This window comes from Rana temporaria, chromosome 5, assembly GCF_905171775.1.
Source record: "Rana temporaria chromosome 5, aRanTem1.1, whole genome shotgun sequence".
Taxonomy (NCBI): Eukaryota; Metazoa; Chordata; class Amphibia; order Anura; family Ranidae; genus Rana; species Rana temporaria.
This window is the reverse complement of record NC_053493.1, coordinates 285,504,601-285,516,526: the sequence shown is the minus strand read 5'-3', so window position 1 is coordinate 285,516,526 and position 11,926 is coordinate 285,504,601.

The following is an 11,926-nucleotide window of genomic DNA, read 5'->3' as shown; positions in this document are numbered from 1 at the left end:
CACTGTTAGGCCCCGTACACACGACCGAGTTTCTCGGCAGAATTCAGCCAGAAACTCGGTCGGAGCTGGATTCTGCCGAGAAACTCGGTCGTGTGTACACTTTTCAGCGAGGAAGCCGACGAGGAACTCATCGGACCGAAAAGAGAACATGTTCTCTTTTTCCTCGTTGTTCAATGAGGAAAGTCGGCCCGCCGAGCTCCTCGGCGGCTTCCACACTGAACTCACCGAGGAACTCGATGTGTTTGGCACATCGAGTTCCTCGGACGTGTGTACGGGGCCTTAGGCCCCGTACACACGACCGAGTTTCTCGGCAGAATTCAGCCAGAAACTCGGTTGTTCTCTATTTCCTCGTTGTTCAATGGGAAATTTCGGCTCGCCGAGGTCCTCGGCGGCTTCACAAGGAACTCGACGGACAAAACGATGTGTTTTGCCCGTCGAGTTCCTCGGACGTGTGTACGGGGCCTCAGAGATTATTGCTGTGCATTACATTTGTTAGGGAAGAACAGCAGTGCTGGGAATAAATTCTAGGATAAGAAAATATTGTCAAAATAAAAGAGGTGTGTGCATTCTTACTTTAATGTTGGTGTGCTTTTTGTATTTCTACCAGATCTGTACTTTAGTTTAGAGTGTAAACCTTTGTGCTTCTTGTTTTAATGACTGATGATAGGCGTGCGCACATTGTGTGCTGGGTGTGCCCAGGCACACCCTAATCACCCCATCCACATTAGTAATATTGCTCTGTGTAGCAGCAGGAACATGTGAAAGATCTACCCTTTAACTGCTCTGTCATAAGAGAAGTGTCTATGCTCTTTCTTTCACTGTGGCGGCAGTGTCAGTGTCAGTGTCACGGGTCACGGGTCAGTGTCACGGGTCATATAAATGTAGACACATACACATGCATGTGTGTTTGAGCTTTAGGGTGCACACCCTAATGCAATAGGCTGCACACACCTATGTGACTGATCGTTGCTGTTCTTTCCTTGTGCAAAATACATTTTCATTTACTTGGCTTGCCTCCTATTTTCTGCAAGTGGCACCTAGGTGTATAATATGGAGAGCCATGTGTCCATTCAGCCATTGTGTCCCAATAGACATCAATGGAACTGCCTGCACTGGGATACAGGGAACATCTGTGCATCCCAATGCAGGTAAACATGGCCCTGCATGGGGGTACAATATTACACACCCAGTGTGAATGAGGACTAAAGCTTTGGTACACACCATTTGTTTTTTTCCATTCAATCCAGCAGGTTGAACAAAAAAAAAAACCTCTCAGGTCCGGTTGGAGTCAGGTGTCTGTAATAACTATCCGTCATTAGTACAATAATCTCCCCTGCTGAGCTGTTGTGTACTGACAGGGGGACACCCCCCCACCAGAACACTCCGATTGGCTGAGAGCACTGATCGGGAGCCGGTCAGCTGCTGGGTTTTTCAGCATGCTTGTCCAACAGAAGACAGATTCTGTCTGACTGAGTGCCTTACACACGGGCCAAATGACGGACAGTTTTTATTGAACCAACCAATGTTGGCCAGCATTCAGCCTGTGTGTACGGGGCTTTAGACACTTTAAGCATATGCACAAACAATTGGCAAAAACAAGATTTTTAGTTGCACTTAATTTAAGTCGCAACAGCTTTACCCTATTCACTAAGCTAACTGAAAATCCAATTTTCACAAGTGAACATGCACTAGTCCTGTATTTAACTTTAAATAGGATGAAACTAAGTAGCATTGTTACTATTGAGGTTATGGTTTCCAACCTCATTTCATATACAGTGATATTCAACTCTCTTTTGAATTAGCATAATTAGCATCAGTATGTGAAAATAACTACATTGCATTTTGTGGCCCATGCTGCCTTCACAAAAAGAGAACTAATGTGTATTTTCCACAATTTAAATGTTGTCCCTTGTCAAATTTTCTTTATCTTAGGAGACTATTACCTACATTCATAGACGCCTCCGCAACTTTAGGGCGGCGTAGCATATCATATTTACGCTACGCCACCTTAAGTCAGAGAGGCAAGTACTGTATTCACAAAGTACTTGCCTCCTAACTTACAGCGGTGTAGCGTAAATGCGGCCGGCGTAAGCACGCCTAATTCAAATGAGGATGGGGGGGCGTGTTTTATGTTAATTACTCGTGACCCGACGTGATTGACGTTTTTTACGAACAGCGAATGCGCCGTCTGTGTACATATTCCAGTGTGCATTGCTCCAAAGTACGCCGCAAGGACGTATTAGTTTCGACGTGAACGTAAATTACATCCAGCCCCATTCACGGACGACTTACGCAAACAACGTAAAATTTTCAAATTTTGACACGGGAACGGCGGTTATACTTAACATTGACTACGCCTCCTAGGGGCAGCTTTATCTTTACGCGGCGTATCTCTTACGGAAACGGCATATCTTTACTGCGACGGGCGCACGTACGTTCGTGAATCGGCATATCTAGTCATTTACATATTCTACGCCGAACTCAACGGAAGCGCCACCTAGCGGGCAGCCTAAAAATTACACTTTAAGAAATGACGGCGTAGGAGACTTACGCCGCTCGTATCTTAGCCTAATTTAAGCGTATCTGGTTTCCAGAATATGCTTAAATTAACGCCGGCGTAGATTCAGAGTTGCGACGGCGTATCTACTGATACGCTGGCGTAACTCGCTATGAATCTGCCTATATCTCTTTACTATTTAGTTATACTCAGTGGGCCAGATTCACGTAGCCCGGGCGCAGCGTAACGTAACCGATTTACGTTACACCGCCGCAAATTTTCTGTCTAAGTGCCCGATCCACAAAGCACTTACCTGGAAATTTGCGGCGGTGTATCGTAAATCCGTCCGGCGCAAGGCGGGCCAATTCAAATGGGGCGGGTACCATTTAAATTAGGCGCGCTCCCACGCCGGACGTACTGCGCATGCTCCCGACACAAATTTCCTGACGTGCTTTGTGCGAAATTACGACGCGCCGACGTTTTGTGAATCTCGACGTGAAAAAAAGACTTGTGCCGGGAAAAAAAAATGTTTTAAAAAAAATTCAAAAGCGACGCGGGAAAGACGGGTATACTTTTACATGGTGGAGTAATTTTCCACTTTGTAAAAGGTGCCCTATCTTTGCGACGGCAAACTAACACTTGCGGCGACGTAACGACGGGAAAAAGTTTTGTGGATCGCCGTAACTGCTAATTTGCATACCCGACGCTGGTTTACGATGCAAACTCCCCCCAGCGGCGGCCGCGGTACTGCATCCTAAGATCCGACAGTGTAAAACTATTACACCTGTCGGATCTTAGGGATATCTATGCGTAACTGATTCTATGAATATGCATATGCATAGATAGAAACAGGGATACGACGGTGTATCAGCAGATACGCCGTCGTATCCCTTTTGTGAATCTGGCCCAATGTTCTTCCTTCCAAATTACTTGGAAAGCCCAGGCACTCCATATTTTACTATTGAGTGGTAATATCACTTTATATCAAATTAGTCTTGGAGCCCGGAGATTTCACTATACACACCACCTCCTTTAAGGTATAACAAGAGAATATAAGCCCAAAGGACAAAGAGTGGAGTTTTAAGGTGCAAAGAAATCAGCAATCAATTATACAAAAAATAGAAAATGTATTAACCACTTCAGCCCTGGACCATTTTGCTGGTCAATGACTGGGCCACTTTTTGCGATTCGGCACTGCGTCGATTTAACTGACAATTGCGCGGTCGTGCGACGTGACTCCCAAAAAAAATTGGCGTCCTTTTTTTCCGACAAATATAGCTTTCTTTTGGTGGTATTTGATCACCTCTGCGGTTTTTATTTTTTGCGCTATAAACACAAATAGAGCGACAATTTTGACAATTTTGAAAAAAAAAATTTTTTTTTACTTTTTGCTGTAATAAATATCCCCCAAAAATATATAATTTTTTTTTACGTATTCTTACGTATTCTTCTACATATTTTTCGTAAAAAAATATTGATTGGTTATAGCGTCTACAAAATAGGGGATAGTTTTATGGCATTTTTATTAATACTTTTTTTTTCTAGTAATGGTGGCGATCAGCAATTTTTATCGGTACTGAGACCTTATGGTGGACACTTCGGACACTTTTGACACATTTATGGGACCATTGGCATTTTTATAGCGATCAGTGCTATAAAAATGCATTGATTACTGTAAAAATGTCACTGGCAGGGAAGGGTTTAACACTAGGGGGCGAGGAAGGGGTTAATTATGTTCCCTAGGTGTGTTCTAACTGAAGGGGGGGTGGGACTGACTAGGGGAAATGACAAATCGCTGTTCATACATTGTATGAACAGACAAACAGTCATTTCTCCCCCTGACAGGACCGGGAGCTGTGTGATAACACGCACAGCTCACGGTTCTCGCTCTGTAACGAGCGATCGCGGGTGCCCGGCAGGCACGCGTGTTGGCACCAGGGGCAAGCAGGGGGCGCACGCGTGCGCCTACGGAGGCGCGCACACGCCCCTAATGGCTGGAATGCGAAATGACGTATACCTACATGATTTCGCGCAGCCGAGCCGACCTGCCACCGTATAACTGCGGCGGCTGGTCGGCTAGTGGTTAATACATACACAATATACAACTACTTATACAATTAGGGCAAAGAGCGGCCCAGTGGTCACAATACAAAAGAATGGTTGCCCCTCCATGTTTCACCACAAACGTGGCTTCTTCTGGAGCTTTTGTAGGACCTTCTTTTAAAACATTACCACCTTTCAAAATGATCACAGTTCCAAATAATTCCCAAGACCCAACAAGAGGTCCAATGGGGAACATCTGTGCAACAAGAGTGAGGGAAGAACAATTGCCCTACAGTCACACCTGTTATTTCAAGAAGTTTGACAAACCGATTAATCAATATTCAAATATTTTTCCATACGCAGGCTTCATCTAGTGACTGCAAATTTCAAGGTACTTGTGCCATCTGAGCACTTCCTTATTTTTCCCCAATGTGCCACTGTTCCTTAGCTCAGTATCAAAAATCACACCATATAAACAGGGAAGATCAATGGTTGTGGCCATTCAACCTGTTGTCAGTGAGGCTCAATACCTATTTAAAAGGGTCAATCCCTTGGTATAGGTCAAATTTCTTTGATCTTCCCTGTTTATGTGATTGTTCCTTTTTGGCATTTATTTATTAGCCAATAGATAAAAGACCATCTGTTGCTATGTTTTCATTCCACTTCCTGGGTCAAATGTCTTCTTGTTCTGGGTGTTCAGTGTTGTGTTGTGTGGTGTTTTGTGCTCTGCAAACATTGCAAATGTGAGTGATAATGAGATTGTGTGTTTTGTGACAACATCCGCTGTGACATCATTTTTCTTAGCAGAGAGTAAGAGAGCAGAGAGTAAAGCCTCGTACACACGACCGAGGAACTCGACAGGCGAAACACATAGTTTTCCTCGTCGAGTTCCTTGTTAGGCTGTCGAGGAACTCGACAAGGCAAGTTTCTCCATTCCCGTCGAGGAAATAGAGAACTTGCTCTCTTTTTGGCTCGTCGAGTTTATCGACAGTTTCCTCGACGAAAATGTACACACGACCGGTTTTCTCGGCAAGAAAATATCTCCCAGCAAGTTTCTTGCTGGTTTTTGCAGAGAAACTCGGTCGTGTGTATGAGGCCTCAGAAGAAGAAGAGGCCATGGAGATACTGGATTCATCCGGTAAGCATTGATTGCAAAACTAGGGGCCAGTTCTGGGTCATGTACAGTGACCTACATGCTCATGAAGATTTTTTGGGTACACCAAGATGTCCATAAAAAGGTAAGTCACTTTTATTATTCGTTTTGAATTATGATTGTTGTCGTTGCTTTCCTATCATGTCTATGAATTCCTATCATGTCTAATAAAAGCTCTCTGCAAAAGCACAAAACTAAAAAAAACTAGAAATGTGGGTGTGCATTCCCAAGATAGAAAACTTTGTTGCTCATATAATAGATCTTGAAAAGAAAGAAAAAACAAATGAGTGTATGTGTATATACTTATAGGATAGAAATCATATTGATTCTGTAGGAGAGCAAGAGATGAAAGGATACGCCAATAGTACTAAACTGCTAATCTTTTTAAGCCTCTTCCTATAATACAGCTCCTATAGGAATAAGCTAAAAAAAGATTAGCAGATTCTGATAATCAAAATGTGCTAATCTTTTTTAACCTATTCCTATAATATACTGTAGGACCTGTATTATAGCAATAGGCTAAAAAAGATTTGCAGGTTAGTACTATTGAAATATCTTTTCATTTCTTGCTCTCCTACAGAATCAATATGCTTTCTATCCTATATACACACTCATTTGCTATTTCTTTGTTTTCATCATCTATCTTATGGGCAACACATTTTTTTGTTTTCTCTCTTGGGCATGTGCACACTCGTTTCTAGTTTTTTCTGTACACTTACTTACAGTTTAAAGAGAGTTTATAGTAGGAAATTTGTTTGATAGTAAACACATAATTTTGGGGTGAATGGACACATAGTTCAGAGGGTTAATTATCCCAATCACAATAAAAAAAAAAGACATATACACTAATGTTTCAGGTAATGAAAACACTTTACTCTATTTTTCCTTAGAAGGAGCAATAACTCCTTTTTTTTTCTTCCAAAACATTACGAATCACAGAACCCATAAAGAAAATATTTATTTCAAGCTATTATTATATTTTTTTCAACATTGGAGCTAAAGCTCAAAATTATTGTTATCTCTAAACTTGAATAAAAAAATATCAAACAAAAAATAGAATATTTTGTGTAAAACATTTTTTTTTTACAACAGCATCTAGTGGGTGTTGGCTGCACCCTGTTGTCTCTGAGGTAATTGCAAGAACATGTGCAACATGAGGAAAGACTATCACAGCATATTGGACATTATACCCACAAAAACATCACCGGTATCTATAGGTGATGATAGGTAGCTGGTGAATGGGCAGGGTCATTTGATGCTAGAACATTCATGGCCTGTGCATAATGTTGAGGTGTGGTAGCAAGACATGTGGGATTATACATTGGTGAAGTATTTATTGGGGATATGGTGGTTGAAACTAAAGGAATGGATGGGTATGGTGGAAAAAGTTGGTGCCGGGAGGCTGTCTGAAAATATGATGTTGACTTAGGGGGTGGTGGTGGTGCTGCTTCTGTGGATTGTGTGTAGGTTATATACAGACCATATGGTGGTGGTCCTTCAGAATGTGTAAATAAGGGGTTTTGGTCAGGTGGGATACATGTGTTTATGTATCTAACTACACCTGCCCACATGAAGAGGAACTCTAGCCATCATCCCCTCCTGTTGACATCTGGTGCTGTTGTCCTCCCTCTAGCTGCATGTGTGCTTGCACGTGGATAGGGTACATGTACATATGTGGTTGGAGTAGGGTTACTAGAATCCTCATCAGGAATTGGGGTTACAGATGACAGAGTTGAAGGTAGCTTTGCTGTATCCTAAGTAGAGTATTTTCCAATGTTTTCCACTTCTTCCTGGTGAGTTTCTTGAGTAGAGGAATTCTCCCAGCTGCTTTCTGTGCTGTAAATTGAAATTTCTTGTTAGATCATCCCAAATACCTAATATAAAAGAAACATAATTGCAGATGCTAGCTTACCTCGCAGTAGCCAGCGTTGGCCTGAGGCGTGCAAATATTCTGAGGGTGGACATGCTGCAGATCCACTTGTATATTAGTGGAGAACCCGAAGGTGACGTTTATAAGTGTCACACAAGCTTTTTTACTTTATTTTCAGTAGTCTAACTTGCCTAGCAAACAGACAATCATCTTTTTTTTAGACCCCAGATCTCTCCTCTGCCTTTTGCTTTGTATCACACCAAGATGGGTATGATCTGATGTTTTTTTAAACCCATCAGGGTTTGTTTACAATCAATAAAACCAAATGAAATGCTCTATTGCTTCCTGATCTTGAAGTGGGTAATACAAATTTAAAGAGAATATTTTCCTATGGGGGGCCTGTCAGGTAAGATGTATGGAGTACAAAGATTTTTACAAGCAGCCTGTATGCTAAACTGAATAAACAGGTTAAAAACCCAGATCAAACATGCAGTTAGATAAATAGTATGCAGAGACATTTCTAAACATATGCAGAATGATTGCTAAACTTACTTTTGTCATCTTTCACATCTCCACTAAATCCTTTCCAGTCTGAGGAAACCTGCTGGACAATATTCTCCCAGGCCCTCCTCTTCTTGGCACAGTGTACCATTCAAATAAATGGCTCTGGATCGAACAGGGTGACTATATCCTCCATGTTTTAATAAATATGGCCGCTTTTTGACTTCCTGTTAAAATGTTGTCATGTAACTTTTCATTTGTGCCGGAAATGTTGCCAATTCGCACGTCAAAACACTCAAAAGCACATAAAAATGCACAAATCATGTGTTTCTTTGTTCGTCTACGTTTAGCGCTATTTAAGCAATGCTTTTTGGCTCCTAACGGGGCACTAACCCAAAGAAGGGGTTAAAAACTCAGTGTTGCGGTGCTTCCGAAGCACTTTTCAGGCACTTTGGAATTGCTGCCCATCGATTCCAATGGACAGGGCATTTTCGGAGGGCTAAGTACATCGCTCCCAAACCACCCCAAAGATGCTTCTTGTAGGACTTTTCAGAACGTCCCGCAAGCTCACTGCCCAGTGTGAAAAGTCAAGCTAGAATGAATAGGAGGTGGTTTTCAGGAGCTTAGCAGAGGCTATTTCCAGAGCTAAAGTGCCTGAAAAACTGTCCCAGTGTAAAAGGGGTCTTAGTGTGTTATACCCTTTTAATATATACCAGACTTAAGGGGTCTGATATGTGTTTTGAATGGGACACTACAATTTTTTAAAATATTTTTCTGGGTCCAGCCGTGTACCCCTACCCATTCACATGGTGGGGAGTAGGATCTGGGTACCCCCTTGTTAAAGGGGGATCCAGATTCTGATAATTCACCTGCCCACAGACCCCTACAACCACCGCCCAGGGTTGGGAGGAGGAGGCCATTGTCCCCATCAATGATGCTTTGGGGTGGGGGAACAGAGCACCCTGCCCCAAAGCACCCCCCTTGTTAAATACATGTAGCCTGGTACGGCATGGGGTTTCCCTTAAAAACCATACCAGACCCAAAGGGCCTGGTAATGATTGGGAGGGGACCCCAAAGCCATTTTTTCAATTTTTTTATTTTGCCGGCAATGTTTTTTTTTTTATTTCAGCTGTCAGCCGGGAAGGTTGTTTTTTTCATTATTTTTAGTAATTTTTTGTTTTATATCGCAAACAAATAAAAACCCCATTGACGATCAAATACCATCAAAAGAAAGTTTTATATGTGTGGAACAAAATATAAAAAAAAGTGTTTGGCTACAGCGTTGAATGATGGTGCAATCACTAGTTAAAGTAGGGCAGTGCCGAAAAGCAAAAAATGGCCTGTTTATAAAGGGATAAAATCTTCCAGAGCTGAAGTAGGAGATTATTTATTTGCATATTATGTGTGATATTAATAAGTGATATGTTTACAAGAATATTTGGTTTTGTGGTTTAACACAGCACAGTGGAGTGTATATGCAATCTGATTGTAGCCATTTTCTCCCGTAATCTTGGATTAAACTGTAATAACTGGATCAAATGGCTAATCACTTATGCCGCGTACAGACGGTCGTTTTTTGTGATAGAAAAAAAACGAAGTTCGGGGGGCGTGGCCGGCCGCGAACGAGAGAGGACGCATCCTGGAGGAGCTTCGTCGGGCCTGATTAAATCCGCGCCCATCTTATGCAGGAGACCGCAAATCAGCCCTCTAAACCCCCCTACTCTAACTCCTAGCTCCCCCCTAAGCAGTTCCATACCTCTGCTGGGACCGGGGGATGCCGGATCGCTCCACGGTGCGGGCTCAACCCGCCGCCATCCACTGCCTCTCCGCCGCCATCTTGAGGCCTGCGAGGCCTGCCAGGCCCACCGAGAGACACGTTCGCGGGACGGACGGCGCTCACACCCGGATCCATCCGCTGCAGCAGCACCCGGAGGTAGGACATAACACTCGCCCTCCCGGTAATCCGACTGCGGACCCCCGGCCATCCGAAAATCCAGGCCGCGGCTCGGGCCTACACTCGGCGGCCATCTTGCTCCTCCCCAGCGCCAGGCCATCCATACCAAAACCCCTATATCCAGTTCCCTGACTGGTCACTCTCTCCCACTTGCCCACCGAGACACTGTACCCAGCTGCCTGATCTGTGGCACCTGTGGAAGCGACTGCAGGTCCTGATTTCCACCTGTGGCCATCTTATGTACACCCCAGTAGCCCCTATACCTGAGCTGTGCATCCAGCCATAAAGTGTCCTGCAGTGGGGGGTGCGGACTGAGGAGGACCCCATAAGACTACACAAACTGACAATTTCAGGGGGCGCATGCACGGTGCGACAGTGATGAGACGCGCCTAGGCACAGCTCTGTTGCACCCGGCCCGCTAAAATAAGAGTCCCCAGGGCTATAAACCTCATTTCACCCCAGAAATCATAAGCACCCCTGCGGGAACACTGCGTGCATGACCGGCTCCAAAAAGAAGCTCGGCAAGAGACAGCAGCACTCGCTCACAAACTTCCTTCTGGACATGGAGCAGAGGACCGGGAAATTGTCCCAAATTGGCGCCAGTGGCAGTATGTGGGGAGAGGGAGAACTCGTCTCACATCCACAAATGGGACAAGACAATAAGCTTGTAGATAAAATTGAGAAAGAGGTGCACAAGTCCACGTCAGCTCTCTCCCAAGAGATCGCCAGCATAGGAGGCCGCACAGACCGCCTGGAGGCCAAGCACGATGAACTTTCACTAGCACATAACGACCTTAGGAAGGACTATGAGAACCTTGCTGACAACTTTGCCTTCATGCAGGCTCAGGTCGAGGACTTAGACAACCGTAACCGCCGCCAGAATATACGCGTGCGCGGTATCCCTGAATCCACCACAGACCTCATGCCTGCAATGTAAAAAATATTTCATGACCTTCTCCCAGAGAAACCGCTATCTGCATTTGCATGTGACAGGATCCACAGGGCCCTCCGCCCCAAACCCACCCCTGAAAATCCTCCCAGGGATGTGATAATGTGTATGAAAGACTTTCTGGTAAAGGAGGATATCATGCGAGCATCCAGAAATACCCCTAATATTTCCTTTGAAGGCAAAAGGATTCAAATTTATCCTGATATCTCCCCGGCCACCTTGGATAGGAGGCGCAGGATGAAGGAGGTCACCTCTGTGTTGCAATCTGCCAGAATAAGGTACCGCTGGGGCTTCCCCTTCAAGCTCACGATCCCCCACAATGGCTCTACGTACACTGTGTACAACGTGATTGAGGGGAAAGAACTCCTGGTAAAACTGGGCCTCCTGCCTCCTGAACCGCAGGCTCGCCCCCCCGCCACTCCTAGACCCTCACCCATTTGGTCTACCCCCTCCAACAGGAGAAGCCAGAGAGATCAGAGGAGACTATTCAATCCTTTTCAAAACCAGCAGGCATGATCTGTCCCTGACCTCCTCCAATTATCACACCTCAATTCCTGCACAGATCTTCACTGTCCCTTGACCACCCTCTCATCTATGTTTGGCCCCTTTTGGCCACAAGTTCTTTCTGTTAAATGACTCCATCTGTGCTCCTAGCATGCTGCTGACCGGCACCCTTCGTTTTTGTTTATCTTTTTTTTACTCGTACGCACTAAGGTTACTCCGCGTCTGACTTTTCCACCTACAGGTCCATGACGAGGATATGGGTCCCCGGGATAATCACACAATACTGTTACCTCGCTGACCCTCCCTCGCCTCGGTTCACCTCTGACTGCAACCTTGTCTAATCTCTCACGCACTTATATTCTTTGTCTCTATGTCATTTCATCCCATGCTATTATGCATTGCCGCAGGTATTTTCTCATGTATATTCAACATAGCCATCCTTATAGGGCCGGGTG